Source organism: Phacochoerus africanus, chromosome 15 (assembly GCF_016906955.1).
Source record: "Phacochoerus africanus isolate WHEZ1 chromosome 15, ROS_Pafr_v1, whole genome shotgun sequence".
Lineage (NCBI taxonomy): Eukaryota > Metazoa > Chordata > Mammalia > Artiodactyla > Suidae > Phacochoerus > Phacochoerus africanus.
In genome coordinates this window covers 115684267-115708142 of record NC_062558.1, presented here as the reverse complement: position 1 = coordinate 115708142, position 23876 = coordinate 115684267, and the positions used below count along the sequence as shown (strand labels likewise).

At 42.7% G+C, this 23876-nt stretch overlaps 1 protein-coding gene across 2 annotated transcripts in view; it reads right to left on the bottom strand.

The window, feature by feature from the left end:
- CFAP58 (cilia and flagella associated protein 58) overlaps positions 1–23876 on the bottom strand; it is a 118329-nt gene that overhangs the window by 35045 nt on the left and 59408 nt on the right. The gene's annotated exons all lie outside the window — the stretch shown is intronic.

Sequence of the window (23876 nt, the reverse complement as noted above, 5' to 3'; positions counted from 1 at the left end):
GATCTGGCCTTGCCATCAGCTGTCTGATAGGTCACAGAGGCGGCTCAGATCTGGCATTGCTGTGGCTGTGGTGTAGGCCAGCAGCTATGACTCTGATTAGACCCTCAGCCTGGGAACCTCCATATGCCATGGGTGCGGCTCTAAAAAGACAAAAAGACAAAAAGAAAAGGTTATCAAGGATTGAAAAACCACCTGTCACTCCATGCCACTCAGGGATGCAAAAAAGGGACAGAGGTCTTGCATAGTTTAGTCTGTTTCTAAATTCTTTGAATAATCTTTTATAACAGTTTATATGTATGTTTTTAATTTTTTCCCCAACGCTTCATAGCCAAATGTCTTCTACAAGTAACCCAAGTCTACTACCTCCCTTTTCTCACCGTCTCTTCCCCTCTGAGCCCTAGGTGGCCAGGCTTCTATGCTCAACAACCTCCTAGAACTGGACTCTCGAAGGCACCAGTGGGAAACTTCCTTCCCTCTGCCCTACTCTTGGCAGATGCCAACAGTGATGACCCACTCCCTCCATGAAACGCTCTCCTCCTTTGGCCTCTACGAGATGCCCTCCAAGTCCCATTGCAAAACCGGACACATTGTACTGAAAGATCCTACAAATAGTCAAATGAGCTTTCCCCTTCCGTCTCCTGGAATCAAAGGAAGTGAGAGGAGCTGCAGAATGGGAGCCTCTACACGTGTGTATGCATGTTTGCTTATGAAATGTCATCCTCTAAACAGCACACTACGCACCCTCACACCACCTTCTCCACTGGCTTCACTCTGGGGGAAAGACAAAGACAGGCCACACACCAAGGTTTCCATAACCCTCAGTGTTGCCAAGAGGACTTCTGGTCAACCATCCTCTGCAGGGCCGGGTCTTCCCTTCTTAATCTGCTTGCTCAGCTTCTCTCTGCTCCACCTCTGTTCATTACCTCTCTCTTGTGAGGAAGGGGCAAAGAAAACGTTCTCCCTGAACAGAACTTTAAAAAAATGAAGAGGGGGTCAGTGCACGGACAAGGCAAGGATGGACATTCTCTGTGGGGAGTTTCATTTTCAAAGTAAGAAAAGGAAGTCAGTGTGTAGAAAGCCACAATCAGACAAACCTTTCAGGTGCATGTTAGAAATCAATGAGTGTGAGCATTCAATGAGGGCATATAGCAGGGAGGATTTTGCAAACTGTAACTCGCAGGATAAATGTTAGATACTTCTCTTATCATCTATCTCACAGATTTGTTGAAGACCAAATGAGACAATACATGGAAAATTGCTTTGTTAACAGGTAAAAAAAAATTATAAATTGTAATTACTATGTGATGTTTTGCCTCTAGGTAGACTATTAAGAGTCAGACCATGGTGATATTGAAGAAAATTAAAATACCTGCTAATTTTTTTTAAATCCACATTCCTGGAGCTGTTTATAAGTTGAGAATTCTAATTAGTTTCCATCTTCTTACCTCTTTTCAGATAAATTGATGACAGTAAACTTCAAACTCTACTAACAACAGAGTCAAGTTCCTGGTGACTCTTAGATTACCAGACTTCGGATTTGAGGCCTGGAAATCATCTTTTGTGCCCAGGGCCACAATAACTAGGCCAGCCCATTTTCTCTTATAACTATTTCAATTTCCTTGAGCATCAGTACATCATGATTCTACTGCAATAGCTTCCTGGCCATTCATGCTCTTTTTAGCCTCTCTGATTTGCACTCCATCCTTCCTACAGATACTCAAAAAACCAACATTGTTTTTGTTATGCCAACTAATTTTTAAAATAACATATATTACAAACAAAGCAATGAGTCAGTAAATAAAAACTCCAGAAAACTAACTGAGACGCTATTTGGTATGATGGGTTGAATACAAATAAACATGCAAAAAATCAACAGCTTTCCAACGTGCCAGTAGTAACCCATTTGAATACACAATGGGGAAAAGCTTTCTTTCACCCTAGTTGCCAGTCCTCACCAGAGACATAATCCAGAAGAGTAAAAGTGGGAGAAAAGAATTACTGGCGTCCATCATTTTTCTGTGATGGTAACTGTTGCCAGCCTATGTGACATGGAGTTTCTTTCCTGTTTTGTTTTGTTTTCACCTTCTGTTTAAGGTTTCCCCTTCTGTTCTGTTTCACCTTCTGTAAAGAGCCTTATGGTCCAAGTTTTAGCCTGGTCAGTTCTGAGTGTGTGGATGGGGAGGAGGGGAGATGGCAGAAGAGTAGGAGCAGGAGGTGTGTGATGTGGTTAATGGGCCCCCAGCCAGTGAGCAGCTGCCCCAGCCTGGGAGTTACCACTGTCCAGCAGGAAAAACTGAAAGTCACCTTTGACTCTTCTCCTTTGACTTTCACAGACATTAAATTTCCAAGTCCTATAAACTGGTCCTTTTAAAGATCTCATGGGTTTACTTTTTTCTCAGCTCTAATACCTGTCCCTTTCCAATATCCTCAATGACTTGGGCCCTAATTATAACCATCCCTTAGCTGCCCCTTCAGCCCCAGTCCCTAACGTGTCCCTTTCTGCCTTTCCTTCTCATCGCTTTTACTATGTCACATCCCTGACTGATTAATACCCTGCAGACATTATACAATATCCCAGCAGGCCAACCAACCTGGGCTAGAATACAGGATTCACTTCTTACCTCAGACTGCATGGGTTTGAGTCCCAAGTCTACCACTGGTTAGCTCTGTGAGCTTGACCATATTACTTGATCACTCTGAGCCTCAATCCCTATTTGCAAAACTGGCCTAATGCATAAGTAATAAAAATGATTGCGAAGATTCAGAATAATACATAAGGAAGTTCCCATTGCAGCTCAGTGGCAATGAGCCCAACTAGTATCCATGAGGATGTGGGTTTGATCCCTGGACTGGATTCTCACACACTGTTCCTAAAGACCAGTTTCACTTCTTCCCGGATACATCTCAGGAATCTTCTCAAACAGAATATAAATTTCTTGCTGATAAGAACCACATCTTATATCGCTTTGTGTCTCACAAACTTCTGCAGATATTATATACCTCAAAATACCTTTTGGCTCATAATTGGTCTTCCAAGCAGGCTTTCTTAACTGGGGAGATGGCAGATCCATGGAGATATATGCAGGACAACAGGATATAGGAGGGAATAATCTTCTGTTATCATCTCAGAACAGAGAGCACAACCAGGTCTCTATACACACAGGGGAGAATGTTTCCAATTGTTAAAAGCCTGAAGCAAGCTGGGTTTGATGGCACCAATATAATGCTTAATATGCTACATATTTGGCATGTGTTCCAGAAGAGACTATGCATCAGGAACTCAGAAAAGGCCTCCTGGGCATATAGGCAGCTCCCAGTCTGTCTCCTACACATTAAATACACTCAGTGTAGGGAATATACATTTTTAAATGCATGAAACATGAGCCAGGCTTGACACCCATCTATCAGAGCTGCTTTAAGGGTAATAAAATCAGTACTGCCATTATAAGGAGAGGGAACTTGATGACCCACTAGAGATTTCTTCCAATCTAAATGCTTCTATAAATCCCCCTAAAATCATAAAAAAAGCAGATTAAGGATTCATGTAGGTATTTGGACTATAAATACAAATTAATTTCTGCTCCAGCTGCAGTTTTTCCTCATCCCTGTAAGAAGCACAGCACCTCTATCTCGGAGATATTTCTGGGTGAAACACCAGCAGAGCAGCTCAAGATAGATAGGACTCCCCCAGGTTCTCGTTGGCAACTATTTTCTGGTAATTTCGCAAATAAATCTGCATCTTGAAATGAACTGAACTGCATCTTGCTGCCGTCCAGAAACATTTATCACTGGAAATCTGTTTTGTTTAGGGAGTAAGATATAATTGTGTACAGATTCAATAGAATATAAATGTTCCACTGAGAAATTCTTTTTTGAGAATGTTTTGTTTGGACTCTAATCTATTTATTTCCATTTTAAGTTACTAGTCATATTACTGCTATTTGTTTTTACTAAAAAAAAAAAAAACCCTGCTTAAACTGCTCTTTAAAAAAAAGAAAAAACTTGAGTGGTTTCTGATACCAAAAACTTACTTCTTATTTGGTTTTGTGAAACTGAATTTAATTCGAACTGACCCTTATAAAAGAAAGAAATTTCCTACAATAGCCAAGACATGAAAGCAACCTAAATGTCCGTTGACAGAGGAATGGATAAAGAAGATGAAATACATATATGCAATGGAATACTACTCAGCCATAAAAAAGGAACGGAATAATGGCATTTGCAGCAACATGGATGGACCTAGAAATTATCATGCGGTGAAGTTAGTCAGTCAGACACAAACATCTTATGCTACTACTTATATGTAGAATCTAAAAAAAGGATACAATGAACTTCTTTGCTGAACAGATACTGACTCACAGACTTTGAAAAACTTACGGTTTCCAATGGAGACAGGTTGAGGGGGAGGGATGGGCTAGAGGTTTGGGATGGAAATGCTGTAAAATTGGGTTGTGATGATCATTGTACAACTATAAACATAAAACTGAGTTAAAAGCAAAAAAAATAAATTTCTCTTTTAACATTCCCTCATCTATTAGAGCTCAATAACTAGAAATCAAAAGAAAATGGTAAATAACATTTTTAAACACTAATTTATCAATGTATATATTTTTGGTTCACATATTTGCTCTTACTTGATATGAAGTCAGAGACCAAAATAGAAATGAACCAATGGGATTATGGGTTGTGTTTTCAAATGCATGTGGATGAATGCATACCCCTAAGGAAGTGTGCTCAGTTATGACATCACAGCTGTCTCTCCTATAAAAAGAACTATGTCCTGCAGCAAACTATAATTTCCCAAATAAAGGGAATAAAAGATTAAAGAAAAACATGACAGCAATAAAATCCAAGGATAGTGACCAGATGCCAGGCATATTAAAATACCAAATCTGACAAAGGATTAAAAAAAGAAATCTTACACCATTTGAATGCTTAAATGCATAGTGTTTCCCCTCAGACCCACCGAAGAAAGGACATTGTTGGTATATGGCTACAATAATGACCGCATGTCTCATGATCTTAGACAGCCCTCCACCCCATTTACTCTGGCCTTTGCCCTGGGACTTGCTTTGGTCAATGGGTCTTTAGCAAGCATAACACAAATGGAAGCCCAAAAAGCACTTGCACACTGGGGCTTGTCCTTTCTTGCTGCTCTTGGAAACCCTGAGACTGACATTATAAGAATAAACCTGGACTAGCCTAGTGGATACATGAGGTCTGTCACTTCCATCTCTCCAGCCAACCACCAGCACCAAGCACAGTCCATGTGAGTTATGCCATCTAGGTCAACCAGCTCCTACTGACCTGCCTGCTGCCTGCAGAAACATGAATGAGTGCATGCAAGCCCAACACAAGAACTGGTTGGCTGAGCCCAGCCCAAATTGCCAACTGATAGAATCAAGATCTAAAAATGACTTTGTTTTAAGGCACTAAGTTTTGGACTGGTCCATTATACAGCAATAGTTATCTGGTACTGAGATCATCGTAGAACCTATTTCATGAGCACACCAGTTAACGGGCCAGTCACCACAGAGGGAAAGTGAGAGGCTGGCCCAAGGATGGGTGGGTCTAGGCAATTATTCCCCAAAGTGAGTTTGCCTATGAAATGCTGAGTTGTTATACTAAGCCATTTGTAAGCTACTAGTTTGGGGATCCTTCTAAAATCTATAACCAAAGTACAATCTATGATGATAATAGCTAACATTTTATCAAGTGCGAGCATTAGGCTATGTGCTTGATAAAAATGATCTTAATCTACACAAAAACCTCACATAAAAAGTATTACTATTGGAGCTCCCACTGTGCCTTAGTGGGTTAAAAACCCGATATAGTGTCTATGAGGATGCAGGTTCAATCCTTGGCCTCACTCATAGGGTTAAGGATTCAGCATTACCACAAGCTGCAGCATAGGTCACAGATGCAGCTCTGATCTGACATTGCTGTGTCTGTGGCATAGGCTGGCAGCGGCAGCTCCAATTCAACCCCTAGCCCACAAACTTACATATGATGCAGGTGTGGCCCTAAAAAGGATTAAAAAGAAAAAGAAAAAAAAGAGGAAAAAATATTATTATCATATGCATCTTATAAATCAAGATTAATAGACTTGTGGTTGCCAAAGGGGAGGGTCAAGGGGAGGGATGGATTGGGAGTTTGGGATTAGCAAATGCAAACTATCATATACAGTATAGATAAACAACAAGATCCTACTGCAGAGGGAACTGATATTCAATATCCTGTAATAAAGCATAAGAGAAAAGAATATTAAAAGAATATTAATTGTCACTTTGCTATATGGCAGAAATTAATGTAACATTGTAAATTGACTATATATATATATATATTTTTTTTTTTTCTTTTTGCCATTTCTTGGGCCGCTCCTGCGGCATATGGGAGGTTCCCAGGCTAGGGGTCTAATCAGAGCTGTAGCTGCTAGCCTACGCCAGAGCGACAGCAACGCAGGATCCGAGCTGCATCTGCGACCTACACCACAGCTCATGGCAACGCCGGATCGTTAACCCACTGAGCAAGGGCAGGGATCGAACCCACAACCTCATGGTTCCTAGTCGGATTTGTTAACCACTGCACCACGATGGGAACTCCCGACTACATTTAAATAAAATAAAGGAATGGAGGCTAAGTAGCTTGTTCAGGGTTACACAGTATTGAGAGTGAGCTTAGACTCACAAATATGATTTGCTCAAGAATCTGAGCTCTTAATCACTATGCTTTTCTATTTGGTACCACCTACACTGTCCACCATGAAAAGCTTCTTCTATCCACTGGGCTGGAGACTTGCCAGGGAGGACCAAGAGACTCTCTCTCTCTTGAATCTTAAGTGGTCAAGACAGAGTTGGGGCAAATGGTGGGTCTGGCCTTTAAAATCCCTCAACCCCAGCTCTTAATATTGAGGTGAAACCAGAGGTGAGGAGAAGGAAGTCGATCAAGACAGCCTCTTAGAAAACCACCTGTTTCATGGAGTTCCCGTCATGGCTCAGTGGTTAATAAATCCAACTAGTAACCATGAGGTTGCGGGTTCAATCCCTGGCCTTGTTCAGTGGGTTAAGGATCCTGCATTGCCGTGAGCTGTGGTGTAGGTCACAGACGCGGCTCAGATCCTGCGTTGCTGTGGCTCTGGCATAGGCCGGTGGCTAAAGCTCTGATTAGACCCTTAGCCTGGGAATCTCCATATGCCACGGGTGCGGCCCAAAGAAAAGACAAAAAGACAAAAAATGAAAAAAAGAAAAGAAAACCACCTGTTTCAAAACACATAGCATGAACATCACCCTTCCCAACCAAATCGAAGGTCTAGCCTTGTGTTATCCCCTCGGGTTGGCTGAAATCACACGTGTTTAAGGTACTTACAGATGAAAGTATAAACTGATTTTTAACCTCTGCCTAATGGAGCCTGCTGGAGCCGATCTTTTCTTAAGAAATTCCTAAAGCTTGCAGGTCTCTAATGCAATGGGGAGTTATTCCTGGCACATTTATAGAGAACTAGTGAGAGGGAATATGAGGCCTACGATAATTGAGAACATTAAGTATATACTTAGGCAAGTGTGAAGGGGCACAGGTGGAGAAACTTATTCACTGTAAATGAAGCTGAACACAATTTTTAAGAAAAGCTCAAAACATCTGCATATTAAAATCCTGCTCCCATAGAGACTAGTGGGTTTAGGACAACCCTGTACTATCGCCTTTTTTTTTTTTTTGTCTTTTTTGCCATTTCCTGGGCCGCTCTTGTGGCATATGGAGGTTCCCAGGCTAGGGGTCGAATCAGAGCTGTAGCCACCGGCCTACACCAGAGCCACAGCAATGCGGGATCCAAGCTGCGTCTGTGACCTACACCACAGCTCACAGCAACGCCACATCCTTAACCCACTGAGCAAGGCCAGGGATCGAATCCACAACCTCATGATTCCTAGTCGGATTTATTAACCACTGAGCCACGGTGGGAACTCCTATTGCCCTTTTTCTTAGGCGCCAGCAATGGCAGAGCCATTTTCTGACGGCCCATCTGTCTCTCCAACCTTTAGTTCCCTGCCCTGTTAAATGGGGTTGTTGCAAAGTTTAAGAGATAAATAAGTAGTTCCTGATTTTAGATTTCTTGGACCAAAATAATTCCCCCTCAAATTGTGGAGGTATAATTTTGCTTCTTCTTTTGCTAATTTCTAACATAAATAAGAGAAAGACTAATAGCTAATTCTAATGTAGTGTCTGCTGTGTGCCAGGGGCTACTGTAAGTATTTTATACATATTAATATAATCTCCCTGACAGCAGCCCCGAGACAGGCATGATTATCCCCCACTTAAATGAGGGAACTGAGTTACTGCTTCAGAGCTGGTGGCAGAGCCAAGACTCAAACTCCAGTCACCCAGCTCCAGGATCCATGCGCACAACAAACAGGAAACTGTCAGGGGCTTTTGCCAATCATTTCATAAAGGAAAGGAATGCACAACAAAATAAGAATGCCGCTTCCAAAAGCAACATCTTGCATCTCCAAAGGCAAGAAAGAAGGACACAGGAAAGAGGGCAGCCCCTCAACTGAAAAGTAAAATTGGCTTTATGGGATGCATTATGCTCATCTCCTTATAAACCAATGCATATTTACATTGGGAACATACAGATTTTTCCCAACCCCCCAGTGAGCATGTGGGAACCACTGAGATATGACACATGGTGAGCACTCGGACATGCACCAGACACTGACAGTTGCCATGTGCTACAAGATCAAAAGTGAGGTGCCACCCTCTCTAGGCACTGACACTGAAGCTGTCTTAGACAAACCAGGTGCCCCACAGGCAGATTGCAGGGACAAACACACATCTCTGCAGGGCCAGCATGAGCATCCTATTTTCGGAACAACCCTTCTCCAATTGCCCCTTCCGTCCTCCCTGGCATGGAAGCACGTGTGCAGGACAGCAGGAAGCCCCCAGGAAGTCCCAGGAAGAGGTGACGGGGGAGGACCAGCCTGCCAAGAGCACCCTGGGGAGAAGCCTCCTCTGCCTCCCCAACACGTCACATGTTCTTTGGTGAGGACAGCAAGGCCTGGAAGGAGGTAACCCCCTCTCACCTCGTGCCTCTTCCCTTTGATTTCAGACCAGGACAAAAGCCTGCAGATGGGCCTCTAGGCCACAGCTTCAGCTTACACTATGGCTGCCAGTCCCTCAATCTCTCCAGGAAGCAAGCATCCTCAACAGCTTCCGCTCTGCTTGGGGGGGATGGTCACTTAGTTACTCGCCAACAAAGCGACCAAGAATTGGGTTTGGAAATTAAAAGTACAATGAGATACCATCTCACGCTGGTCAGAATGGCCATCATTAACAGGTCTACCAATAACAAATGCGGGAGAGGGTATGGAGCAAAGGGACCCTCCTGCACTGTTGGTGGGAATGTAAATTGGTACAACCACTATGGAAAACAGTATGGATTTGGGGTTGATAGATGCAAACTATTGCCTTTGGAATGGATAAGCAATGAGATCCTGCTGTATAGCACAGGGAACTATATCTAGTCATTCATGATGGAGGATAATGTGAGAAAGAGAATGTATATATGTATGCGGGACTGGGTCACTTTGCTGTACGGTAGAAAATTTACAGAACACTGTCAACCACCTATAATGGAAAAAATAAAAATCATTTAAAATTTTAAAAAAAGAAAATTGTATGGAGGTTCCTCAGAAAACTAAATATAGAATTACCATATGACCCAAAAATCTCACTCCTGGGCATATATCTGGACAAAACTTTCATTCAAAAAGACACATCTATCCCTACGTTCATTGCAGCACTATTCACAATAGCCAAGACATGGAATGGAACTAGAGATTCTTGTACTAAGTGAAGTAGGCAGAAAAATAAAGACAAATACTCTAAGATATCACTTACATATGGAATCTAAAATATGGCACAAATGAATCTATCTACAGACCAGCAACAGACTCACAGGCATAGAAAACAGACTTGTTGTTGCCAGTGGGGAGGGAGAAGGAGTGGGGTGGACAGGGAGTTTGGGGTTAGTAGATGCAAACTATTATACTTAGAATGGATAAGCAATGAGGTCCTACTGTATAGCATGGGGAACTATATCCAATCTCTTAGGATAGAACATGATGGAAGACAGTATGAGAAAAAGAAAAATATATATATACATGACTGTGCTGTACAGCAGAAATTAACAAAACACTGTAAATCAATAACACTTTTTAAAAAATTTTAAAATTAAAAAGAAGAATTAGGTTTGGTGTACATCACACACCAGTGGCTGGAACATGATGTTATAATTCTGCCTTCCCTGCCTTAAGGCCCTTCTTTAATAACTGAATGATTCCTTTGGAATTTGGGGGCATCAGAGGGAAGTAGTCATGGAAATGGGATGTTGCATGGTTTTATGAGGAGGCACCATAGAATAGTGGCGAGAGGCTCTGTTCTGAATTCCAGTGAAGTTTCCTGAGATGAGTCAGTAAGTCTTTAATGTAAAGGCCCAGACCATAACTGCTGCAGTCTCTGTGGGCCGTAATGTCTCTGTTACAACTACTCGACTCTGCTGTTGCAGCATTATAGCAATCATGGACAATGGGTGGGTAGATGAGTGTGGCTGTGTGCCAAGAACACTCAATTTGTGGACACTGAAATTGGAATCTCCTATCATTTTTGCATATCACAAGATAGTATTCTTTTGATTTTTTTCTAGCCACTTAAATATATAAATACTATTCTTAGTATGGACCATATAATGTAAATTCCCAGGCCCAGGATCAAATCTGAGCTGCAACTGTGGCACACCCAATCCTTAACCCGCTCTGCCAAGCCGGGGATCCAACCTGCACCATTGCCATCACTGAGACAGTGCCAGATCTTTAACCTGCTGCACCTCAGCAGGAACTCCATTTCTTAGCTGCAAAATATTGGGCAGGTTGTGTTTAGAAGCCTCAGTTTCCTCCACTGTAAAATGAAAACAGTAACAGCCTCAACCGAATATCGGTTTCCTACAGACACAGCGAAAGCAAAATGCTTTAGCACAGGGTAGCTGGGAGAGCATACAGCAGGCAATACATGGGAGCTATTATTGTCCTTTTCCTCCACTCTTCAAAACTCTCTGCAGCTTCTGCCAAATGCTCTAGGGCTACTATCTTACAAGATCAAGGATTCTCATGTCTCTATTATAAAGAAAGAAACATTCTAGACTTTTCATACTAACATCAGCAGCCTTCATGAGTTTATGGAGTTCTAAAACATGCCTCAAACCCTGGGTGCACTCATTTGTCAATTTCCTCCTAGATCTCAGGGCTTGGAGGGCCAAAGTTTGAGGTAATCATGATCCAAACCACAAATATAGTCATCCTTCAGTCTCCATGGGGAATTGGTTTCAGACCAAAATCCACAGATGGTCAAGTCCCTTACATACAATGTCATAGTATTTGCACCTAACCCACACACACCCTCCTGAATACTTTAAATGATTACTTATACAATGCGAATGCTACATAAATAGCTGCCAGAATATGGCAAGTTCAAATTACTCTATTTAGAATTTCCTGGATTTTTTTAAGTTTTTTGATCCGCTGTTGGTTGAATCCATGGATGTGGAATCTATGAATACAGAGCGCTGGCTGTAATGATATTTTTTGAGCACTGGCCAATGATCATGACCATGAGTATCTGCTATGTGCTATATGCCGTTCTTTCCCTTCATCTTCACAACCACCAAAGGATTCTGATAAGATGAGGAGCTCCAGGTTTCAGAGAAGGAAACCGAAGTGTATGAAGGTTAGGTAACTAGGCCGGGCCATGCACCTAGTAACCAGGAATTGTGGGGTTCCTTCCTGAACCACAGCTCTTGCTTTGGAGCTAAGAAAGGGCCCCAGTGCTTCTCTGACTTAACCAGTATCCTGAATGCCTAGGGGTTTTGTTAAAATGTTGGTTCTATATTATGAAGACCAGGGAGGTCCTGAGATTCTGCATTTCTAAAAAGCTGTCAGGTGATGCCAACGTCATTGGTTGGTCCCAGGATCATGCTTAGAGTGGCAAGGTTCTAGATGCAGTGAGAAATGCGAATTTTCCCCTTTAATGACCAAGGTGGTCTATACAAGGTGAATCAATGACCAAGGTTTTCCGTGGAGCCAGACTGCCAAAGTGTGCCAGATATATGACCTTGGGGACACGTCTCTCACTTTTCTTTGTCTTGTGTTTCCTGCCTGTAAAGGGAAAAGTAATAGCTCTTATCTCTTAGGGTATGACAATGATTAAATGAGATAATACACATACGAAGCATCTAGAGCAAGGTCTAACCCAGGGTAAATGTTCAATAAATGTAAGACTATCAGAAGATCAAGAAAAATGAAGGTCCTACCAGAGAATTATCTAAAAATGTGCTATGTGAGGTTTGCTCCCCCTGCACAGCTAATAACGTGCACAGATCCATCCAAACCCTCCTATCGTTCAAGCCGTTTTACAGTTAAGTAAACCAGACTTGCATCCAGTCAGTCATAAAATTAAATTAGAGAGAAAGTTCACCTTGAAAGGGCAGGACCCAGATGCCAAGAAAGAAACAGTGGTTTCCAGCCCAGTTCATTAATTATTTATCCAAGGGACAGGCCCATTCCCCACACCTCTAGGCCCAAGAAACAAATGAGGATGCACGTGACAATTTCGCAAAGCGACACACATCTCAACTACACCAAAGTCGTTTTCTTACTGGGGTCCTTTTGGGGTGTTCCTGTCCATTAGGCAGGCTGCTCCCACACATCTAACACCCTGTAGTGACTAACCTGTCACTACCCTGCATGTTAAGGGACATGCCTCAGTGTTCTGGGCAAGACAGTCCCGTGCTAACATTCTAGGAGGTCAAGTGTGTTTCCTCTCTCTGATATTGTCTCACCTCCTGCCCTGAATCCCAAGTCACTTCAGCCCAACATGTACTGAGCTCACTGCATGTTCACCATCACCCCTGCAGTCCGTGCAGGGTAAAGCCCAGTGCCTGGCATACAGTCAGTGCTCAGTAAAGGATGACTGGGACCTAAACAAAACCAGGGCACCATTGTTTAAAAGAACCATTATATGGCCTGACCATGTCATCTGGCTGCTGCCCATCAAGTGGAATGGCTGTAGTAGGCAGAATCGGGGGAAGGCCAAATGGGAATTTGTGCACAAAACAGCCATTTCCTCCTCTACGGCTGGATTTTCACTTGGATGAGAAGCTCAGTGATAAGGGGCCCAGAGGAAAGGGGTTTACTGGTTGGCGATCTTCAGGATCCATTGGAAAACTTCCCCTTCTGTGGTGGACACTTTTAGTGCCCTGAGCCTGTTTCAAGATCAGCTGCGGCTGAGATGCTGGGTGCTCTGGGAGGGCCATTGGTTCCTGGAACACTCTGGCAGCATCCACCTCAAGTGCATGCAGTTAGGTTTTCTGCCTTGGTCCAGGGCTTCCTCCGAGGTCAGAATGGAAACAAATGATGGACCCTGTTTTCAAAAGCAGCATGATAGTGCCAGAGCACCTTCAGCCAATGGGGAATGGGAGTGGGTGAATTGTCCCAGCCTCCCTTCCTTTGACAAGACAATTCGCAGCGGCTTCACTGTGGTTCCTCAGAGGAATACCAGTGGTGTCAAATTCAGACATCCACAGCAGTGACCAACCCTCTCACTCCTCCTCCCTGGCTCCAGCTTCCTGAGACCACCTCCCAAACCCCCGGAACTCAAGCTCCTGTCTCATTCTCTGACTGGGGGAACCCAGAGTCCCATTGAGTCCTACACAGAATCACAGCCCCGGTCACACTGCCCTGTGGCTGTGACCCTGGCACACAGGCAGCGCCCCGCACAGTAACTGTAAGTTGAGCAGATGCCAGCCAGCCATCTGCTGCCCAAGCATCAAGAGGGTCGGGAAGCAACCCCTAGTCTCTTCAATTCAGGGAAGGCTTTTCTGTTTTCGAAAAGCTTGTGAAATGAAATGAAGGCAGTCATCAGCAGCAGGAGAGAAGGTATCTTCCATCAAGCCCGCCCACCACTGCCCCCACAACACACACCCTGGCTTCTCGGCTTCTCTGCCCCCTGGCTTGCCTCCTCCAAGAAGCCGAGCCTCACTGGCCTGACTGTCCATCACCACCTGTCACCCTACCCGCAGCCCCCTCCACCTTCTCCCTCCTCATCTCCTTTCCCTTTTGATTTTCGCCGTGTACTTCCATCAAGTTATCATAACAAAGGACTAGATCAAAGAAATTGAAACAAGTAGAGCTGATTGCACTGTCATCTCTCCTTTAAGTCTCTTTCTTCCACAGGCCTGAAGCTAGAGGGAGCAAACTAGCTTCCTGTGGGCCAAGGGAGGTGGTGGCAGATAAGTTTCTGGGAGGCCCTTGCAATGCTCTTAAAGTCGCCAATATTTGAAACTCAGTATAGGGAGCCTAAAAACCATGTTTCTAGCTATTCTTGAAAAAATGAAGATTTGATGGCATGAGCCTCAAATTAGCTGGGGTGAGGTTAGCTGCTTCCTAGAGATGGGACTCAGAGCCTGCTATGTGCTGCAGTCCCCTCCACTCCCTTCTGACGCTCCTTCTTAGGCCCTTGTTGGTTGCCATTTATGATCGTGATGCACCAACTTCACTTTGCTCTTTCGTGTCACTGTCTGGCCTTGAAACTGAGGGTATCTGAGCTTGCTACTCTATATTTAAGCACTTGGACAAAACAAGTCCCAGCTGCTATAAATGTGCCTTGTGTTTCTAAGTGCCTCTAGCCAGGGATTAGCCCTTCCTACTCTAATGCTATCAGTCCTTATGCCATTACTTGGAATCCCAACTGATGCGATGATGGTGATGTAATGACACCCCAGGAACAGACAGCAGCTACTCATGGAACATACGCCTGCCCAGTCCTACGGATGCTTTTTTTTTTTTTTTAAAGAAATCATTATTACTGAGGGATTTGGAGGAGATGAGGAATAAATGGAGCAAAAATAGAAAGGAGAGGACCACAGGAGGCCCATCTCAACTAGGCCTGTATTGCCCTTGCTTCCTTGAAGAAGAGAGTCTCCTGATGGGAAAGGAAAAGAAATTCTTCCCATCCACACTTTAGATTCCAGTTCTGGCAAGAATACAGACTTTTTCTTACCACTGAAGCTGTAAAGCCACATTTAAGAACAATGTCCACGGTCACCCTGAGCAAGGGGAGAACTTGGAGCCCAGCACATGAATCAGCCTGCCGCAGCACGCAAAAAGGACCCTGACTGTGTGTATCAAGCTTATAGATCCATGAACCACAGTAAATTCCAGACTCCTGCAAAGTTAGAAGTTAACAACGAAAATGCAAAGGCAACAGGAAGAATAATTCCCATAACCTCTCAGAGCTCAAAAACAGAACTCAAATGACTCTACAACATACCACTTACTGAAGGAACACTGTTTTTTCTTTTTTCTTTTGAGGGCCACACCTGCAGCATATGGAAGCTCCCAGGCTAGGGGTGGAATGGGAGCTGCAGCTGCCTGCCTATGCCACAGCCACGCCAGATCCAAGCTACATCTGTGACCTACACCATAGCTTGTAGCAACTCTGGATCCTTAATCCACTGAGTGAGGCCAAGGATCGAACCTGCATCCTCACAGACATGGTGTCAGGTTCTTAACCCACTGAGCCACAACTGAAACTCCAGGTATACTATTCTTGCAATATTTTGTCAGTCACTAAACAAATATTTACCTGTGGGCAAGGAACAAGGAGTAAAATAATCATTAGGGCAGACACAGGAACTGCCTTTCTGAAGCTTATGGTTGACCAAAGTCATTAAGTACACAACTGCAATTATTTCATTAATTACCAGTGTGACAATGGTATGAAAGTGATGTCAAGGTATGGGATTGTGTACCAAGAGGCCTAACCAAGAGATCTAAGACAGACGCCTGAGGAATGAACATTTAAGCTCAGACCTAAGGGGTGAATAGCGTTACCTAGGCCAAGAGCCTGTCCAACATTATTGAGCACCTCCTATGTGCCTGGTACTCTATCAGGCACTGAATTAACAAGTGCCTTTGCTCAAAGAACTCACACTCCACTGGGGGGAAATAGGCTTCCCTTACATTTTCTCCTGGGAAATGACAGGAGCTCTTCATCACCATGGAACAGACTAAACAGTCGTTTTAAAGCTGTGGTGTAGGTCGGTGGCTACAGCTCCGATTTGACCCCAGCAGAATCTCCATATGCCGCAAGTGCAGCCTTCAAAAGACAAAAAAAAAAAAAAAATGTTCTGATACTCAGAAGAATTCAACCAAAAATCTTCCTAATTGCAAAATGTTCTGTTGTGAGTTTGGAGAACTTCTCTAATAATTTAATAAAACAGGCGAAATTGAGAAACTGTCAAGCCCTGTGGAGCACCTGGGGTTTCACCAAGATAACAAGGCTTGGCGTCTGCAGATGCGCAAGCTCGGGAAGAAAACACACAGCATGCCCGGGCAGCCCAACCATCCAAAAGAAAGGTTAAACAAGGAACTGGACAGAGGGGAGTGAGGCAGGCTGTTAAATGTGGGAGATCTGGGAGAGGGGAGATGCTTGTTGGTTAATAATATTACCATAATGTTAATAATAACTAAATACTCTAATCAACATTTATGTGAACTTACACTCAATTCCATGGGTGGATACTTACTGTCTCGGTTTATGGATGAGAAACCTATGGGATAGCATAAACAAGAAATTTCTGTTTATGGCATTAAGGCACATTAAACAACCTGAAAACTAAGGTCCACAAAGCACTGGGCTTGCTGAACAAAACAACACATCCTTTTAATCACAAGATGGAGTTCGCAAGTACTTTGATCCTCAAGTGTCAAAATCAAAGGGTGAACTGTGTATTAGAGCCACAAACAGAACTGCAGCTCTCCCTTGGGGGCTGACTGGGACAAGGGACCGGACTCACGGAATAGGGGTTTGAATATTAATGGCCATAAGAGGATGAAAGACGAGGTACTGAGTCCTCATGAAGGGGGTAGTTGGTACTGAGACTCCTCCACATAAAGTTAGGGACTTAAAAGAGTCACACCCTCAGTGAAAAGAGATAATAGGTAGAAATTCACCCACTAGGACAGGAAGACCACAAGGAGTTCGACAGTTTCTCAGTTTCGCCTGTTTTATTAAATTATTAGAGAAGTTCTCCGAACTCACAACAGAACATTTTGCAATTAGAAAATCACTTAACTATCTCTCCTGGGCTCTGGGTGGGAGAAAAAATTGGCTACACTGGAGAATTTGTATTCATGGGTCTTCTATCAAAAGAGTTTACAGTTCAGGAGTTCCCGTTGTAATGCAGCAGAAACGAAACCAAGTAGCATCTATGAGGATGCGGGTTTGATCCCTGGCCTCAATCAGTGGGTCCAGGATCTGGCATCACCTTGAGCTGTGCTATAGGTCACAGACACAGATTGGATCCTACGTTGCTATGGCATATGCTGGCAGCTGTAGCTCCTATTCGATCCCTAGCCTGGGAATTTCCATATGCTGTAGGTGTGGCCCTAAAAAACAAAAAAAAAAAAGGGGGGGGTAGAGTTCTAATGTACATTAGCCAGGAAGTCTAGGATGCCCCAAAGTGAGAATTTAACATTAAAAAATTATCCTAAGCAAATGCTATCTCCTAGGGCATCCTACAGAAATAAATGAAGGGGCATACCCTTAATCTGAACCACTCCTAAGTCACAGAAATAAAGTCTGTCTGAAAATTAATTTACAGTCCAAAATCACAACACAAAAGGAAAGTATCCACCATGAGTAAATGCCAGCAGTCACAATAAACAATAGGAAGGAACTCTAAGATCTTCAAATAATAGAACAATCAGATAAAGGCTATAAAATAAAGGTTTCCATTAATGGAAGACCTAAAGGAAGGAATAAAAACATAAAAGATCAAGACACTATCAACAAAGACCAGTCAGATGTGAAAAAGAGCCTCTAGAAAATAAAAATTATTGAAAATAAAATCCTGATAGATGGCTCCTGGCAGATAAGCACATCTCGAGAGAAACTTGGTAATGAGAGAGAAAAAAAGATAAAGCTGTGAAAATGTGACACAAGAAATGGAAGAAAATACCAAAGAAGTCAATAGATAAGCAAAAAAGAATGGGAAACATCCAGCATAGATCTAATGAGTTCTAGAAGGAGAGAAAACAGAATAAAGCAGAGACTTAAAAAAAGAGAGAGACTGAAGGTCCAAAATGCAGGTCCTTGTGCTAAGCCCATGTCATCAAATTGAGACTTAATACCTACCCAACTGCAGTTTCAGCCTTTCCCAGAAATATAATCTTAACTGGTTAGTCTGAAATTAGCTGGTCAGCTCTAGTAAAGAAAGCTGCCTGATAAAACCCCTGCCAACCCCAAAGGAAGGTGACCTCGCCGAGACAATGCGCTCTTTGCTGGTAACTTCCTCGTCCCACCCACTTCTGTCTAGAAAAGTCTTCCAGTCTGTACAGCTCTTTGAAGTTCCTTTCTAACTGCTAGATGGAATGCCACCCAATTCATGACTTGTTGGATAAAGCCAAGAAGATCTTTAAGATTTACTCAGTTGAACTTCGTTTTTTAACAACAGGAATCCGTGGATTCAGGAAATACAGTGACTCCTAAGCAGAGCAATGAAAACTAAATTCATACCAAGAACATTGTGCCAAAACTCCAGAACACTGAAGACAAAGAGAAACTCTAACAATCAAACAGGAGGAAGGGCAAGATACTTTAAAAGGAGCAATAATCATTAGACTGACAGCAGGCTTCTCAATAGCATCATTAGAAACTAACACAGAAGACTATCTTCAAAGAATAAATAGAAAATAGGATTTCAACTTAATTATTTACAAGTAAGGCCCAAATAAAAAACATTTTCAGGAGTTCCCGTCATGGCTCAGCAGTTAACAAACACGATAAGTATCCACGAGGTCGAGGATTCAATCCCTGGCCTCACTCACTGGATTAAGGATCAGGAGTTGCTGTGAGCTGTGGTGTAGGTCGCAGACGTGGCTCGGATCTGGTGTTGCTGTGGCTGTGGTGCAGGCCAGTGGCTACAGCTCTGATTCGACCCCTAGCTTGGGAACCTCCATATGCCGCAGGTACAGCTCCAAAGAGACCAAAAAAAAAAAAATTTCAAACAAAAGATAGTGTCAGTCATTGAAAAACTTATCATTGAAAGAATTATGAAAGGTTGCACTTCAAAAAGGAGATGGAAACTGGAACTAAGAAAATGAAGTTATGAAGAAGTAGAAAATAAAAGAACTGGTAAATATTTTGGTAGATCTGGATAAATAATTCATTGACTGTAAAATACTGATGACAACTAATCCTGGGAGGACTGTAAGAGGTAACTGGAGTTAAACCTTCCAAGTCCCTGCATTGTTTATAAGAAGGATAAGGATAATTAATGATTGACTTTAATTTGTATAGACTTAATGTCAACTATGCATGTTAAATTTTCAAGGAAATCAGAAAAGGAGAATTACAGAGTGGTGTTACCTCTTCAGAAAAAATAAACAAATAAACCAAGAAAAGGAGAATAGGGAATAATGAGAAGAGAGAAGTGACTGGTGGAGGGAGAAAGAGGGAATAAAGAAAACTCAATCCAGGAGTTTCCATTGTGGCACAGAGGAAACAAATCCAACTAGGAACCATGAGGTTGCGGGTTCGATCCATGGCCTCGCTCAGTGGATTAAGAATCCGGTGTGGCCGTGAGCTGTGGTGTAGGTTGCAGACGTGACTCAGACCTGGTGTTGCTGTGGCCCTGGCGTAGGCTGGTGGCTACAGCTCTGATTAGACCCCTAGCCTGCAAACCTCTATATGCCACGGGTGCGGCCCTAAAAAGACAGAAAAGACAAAAAAAAAAAAAAAAACCCTCAATCCAATAGAAAACAGGATCAGACTATTTTAGAGCATTAAAAAAGGGCAAATAATAGACAATAAGAAGTATAAATAAACCTAAAATTATCAATAAACATAAATAGACTAAACACACAAATCAAAAGACAAAGATATCAGATTAGGGTTTTGTTTTGTTTTTTTAATTACAAGAGACTCACTGAAATATAAGGACGCCAAAAATTTTAAAGTAAAGAAAAATTATGTTAAAAAAACCTGGTAGAGCTATATTAATATCAGATAATTTTTTAAGTAAAAGAGTTAAGGATTAAGGAGGGTTCTTGCATAACATTAGAGGAATAATTCACCAGGAAGAATTATAAACCATGACCTTTTACTCACTCTGTGAACATAATCTAAAATGCACTTACAGCCAAAAATGACAGAATTACAAGGAGAAATAGACAAATCTCCAAACCAATTTTTAGTGAGCAGGTAGATGAAAAAATTAGGAAACATACAATTTGGAGAAGGCAATGAACAAGGTCCATATGACAAACACCACAGAAACTCCTGAATCTTGAGCACTTAGAGAATACATATCCTTTTCAAGCACACAGGCATCACTTATTTAAAAAAAAAAAATTTTAATTTTTTTAAAAAATGACAACTTAGCTGGTAGCTGGTCACAAAGCAAGTTTCCACAAATCCCAAAGACTCAGTATAATATAGACCACAATGAAAAAAAAAAGTGAGAAATCGATAACCAAAAGATAAATAATATACATTTGGGAATTTAAATTTGTGCTTTTGGAGTTCCCATTAAGGCTCGGTGGTAACAAACCCAACTAGTATCCATGAAGATGCGGCTTTGATCCCTGGCCTCACTCAGTGGCTTAAAGATCTGGTGTTGCCATGAGCTGCGGTATAGGTTGCCGGTGCCGCTTGGACCTGACATTGCTGTGGCTGTGATCTAGGCCAGCAGCTGCAGCTCTGATTCCAATTCGACCCCTAGCCTGGGAACTTCCATATGCTGTTGGTGCTGCCCTAAAAAAAGACAATAACAAAAAACTGTGCTTTTAATTACTAATGGAGAAAGAGTGGATATTTTTTAAGACGCACTTTCGAAGGAGAAATAATCCTAAAAATAGAAAATATTTAGAGCTAAATGGCAATGAAAATGCCACATTTCAAAACCCACATGAAGAAACTAAAGTTTCTAAAGTAGACTAAGCATTAATGAGCTGACCGCCCATCTTAACATGGTAGAAAAAGAACAGAATGAACCCAAATGTATGTAGAAGGAGGGAAACAATAAAGTTAGAGCCGTTGATGAAACAAACTTACAACAGAGATGTTTGACATAACACAAAATGTGGTTCCCATTAAAACTGACAAAGTGGTAAGAACAGAAGAGGCAGGGTAATGAAGTAGTAGGGAGTGTGGGCTCTGGAACCAACTGCCCCATTCATGTCCCACTCTGCCACTTAGCAGCTGCACGTCAGTGACCTGTGGCTGGCATTGATGAAGTCACATCTCAAAACCTGGACTGTGGGCACCAGTGCCTGTGTACTAACTGGTCACCCCTAAAGCAGGATCTCCAAGTCCTGTGCTCTGATGGGGTATCTTCCTCCTATAATGAAACTGGATATTATTAGCCCCACTTGATAGATGGAGAAACTGGGGTTTGGAGAATATATGCAATTCTCCCCAAGTCATGAAATGAAAAGTGCTGGAGCTGATTCAAGAGCAGATCTTTCTGACTCCAAAGTCTGCCCTCTTCAACCACCATGCCCACCTGGGAGAGGAGAGGCACACCCCTGTTGGCCACTCCCTGCACACTCAACTTCAGGGAGAGCATCTTTTCTAAGGCAGAATGTAGAAGAGCAGGGGCCAATGACCCCTTGCTCAGGAACAGAAGTTCCTGCTTTTACCAATGGTAACCCAGTGGCTAAGATTATGGGCTTTGGAATTAAAAATGATAAGAATAATTACACATACTTATTAGATACTATGTGCCAAGCATAATACTAAACTCTTTCAATCCTCACACAGCCTTTTTTTTTTTTTAAACATTTTGCCAATTTTAATCTCATTGGTCCTCCACCATCATACCCATGTGTCTTCCCACCTTCCCCCTTTATTTCTTTGCTGGAAATTCTAAAGTAAACCCCAGACTATGCATCATGGCATTTGTAAACACTTCTGTGTCTCTATTAAGAAATGGGCTTTTTTTTTTTTTAACAAAACATAACCATAATACTCCTATTACACCTTACATCAACTCTAATTTCTTAATGCCATCCAGTACACATTCCATGTCCAAGTTCATGGACCATAGAGAAAACTAAAGAACAGAGACACACTCCTTGCATGAGGCCAGCCACACAGAGGGCCCAGGCAAAGGAGGGAACTCCTGCAGTTAATTCATGATAAATGGTGACCGAAGACATTGAGATGTCATGCTTTCCTCACGTAGAGGCTGAACAAGAGTGACTGAACCTGAGACAATGACTTTGGGCAGGTAAGACAAAGGGCAGTCAATGAATTCTGTTGGCACAATTACACGCAAGGTTCTGTGTAGCCCCTAGAGTGAAGCCATTCCTTTCCTTGCACCAAATTAGTTTTCTAAGGAGCTACTTAAGTTAAATGGTTCAATTCCTGGGGACAAGTAGCTTTCTATCTTAGAATTCACCACCTAGTGCTGCTTAGTGCTGTTACAGGGGAGGATCACAGGCTTTCCCACACTGGGCTGCCCTCAGAAATCAGGGATATGGGCCAGGAGCAAAGTTTACTGGTGCTCTCCCCATACCTGGGGAGCTAGGATCCAGGCAGCCCAAGAGCATCTGTCAGTGCTTGTGACAGGAACGACAAGACATGTGTCAAAGATGGGGACCCTGAGCCATCAGTCTGGTGGCCTCTTAATGTCCTGACCACGTCCCTTTTCACAGGTTCTATTATTGTCCCATGATACAGATCAAGAACCTCAGGTGCAGAGAAGTTAAGCCTCACACAGCTACAAATTGGCAGAGGCGGGATTCCAACCCATGCTATCTAACACCAAAGTTTACATTCTTTTTTGGCTGCACCTGCAGCATATGGAAGTTCTCAGGTTAGGGGTCAAATCAGAGCCGCAGTTGCCAGCCTACACCACAGCCACACCAGATCCTTAACCCACTGAGCAAGACCAGGGATCGTACTTGCATCCTCATGGACACTGTTGGGTTCTTAACCCAGTGAGCCACAACAGGAACTCCAGAGTTTACATTCTTATCCACATCAAACTCCTGGGGCTCAACTTCCTCATCCACGGACTGGAGATGACATTACCCCTCCCACCCCCACCAAAATGTGAAGAGGAATTGAGACAAGGAGATAAAGCCACCAGCATGGTATCTGGCAGGATGGTGATGATGGTGATAAAGGAAATGAGAGTGGGAACAACCGATACTTGCAAAGATACAAGCCCATGAGGAAGTTACCACTCCTAATAGCTCCAGAATAACTTACTACATAAAATCCTCAAAGGATACCTTTCCCTCCGTTTCAATCTCACAAATCTTCAAGAGGACATCTGTGCTCTATGTGAAACCTGGTTTTCAAAATCAGAATCATGGCATTTCACATTAGATGAAGATATGAAGAAGAGTATTTAAAAGAAGTTAACAGGAGTTCCCACTATGATGCAACAGGATCGGCAGTGCCTCTGCAGAGCCAGGACATGGGTTCAATCCCCAGCCCTGCACAGTGGGTTAAAGGTTCTGGCAGAGGTCAAATTTGATCCCTCTCCTGGGAACTTCATAGGCCACGTGGTAGATAAGATAATCTTTTTAAAACAAAAATAAATAAAACAATTTAACAAATCAAACTGCAGAAAAGTGCGGGGTGGGGAGAGCTCACATGACCCAACGTAGTAAGTCTAGCCTTGAACTTAATTTTCTAGAATTCTTGAAATGTCAGCGATGGAGCATAAAAGACCAATTAATCAGGTTGGTTGTTCTCTGTGTGTAGGTCCCTGTTGCCATCTACAGTTAAAAAGGGGGCATGCAACACTGCCAAATAGC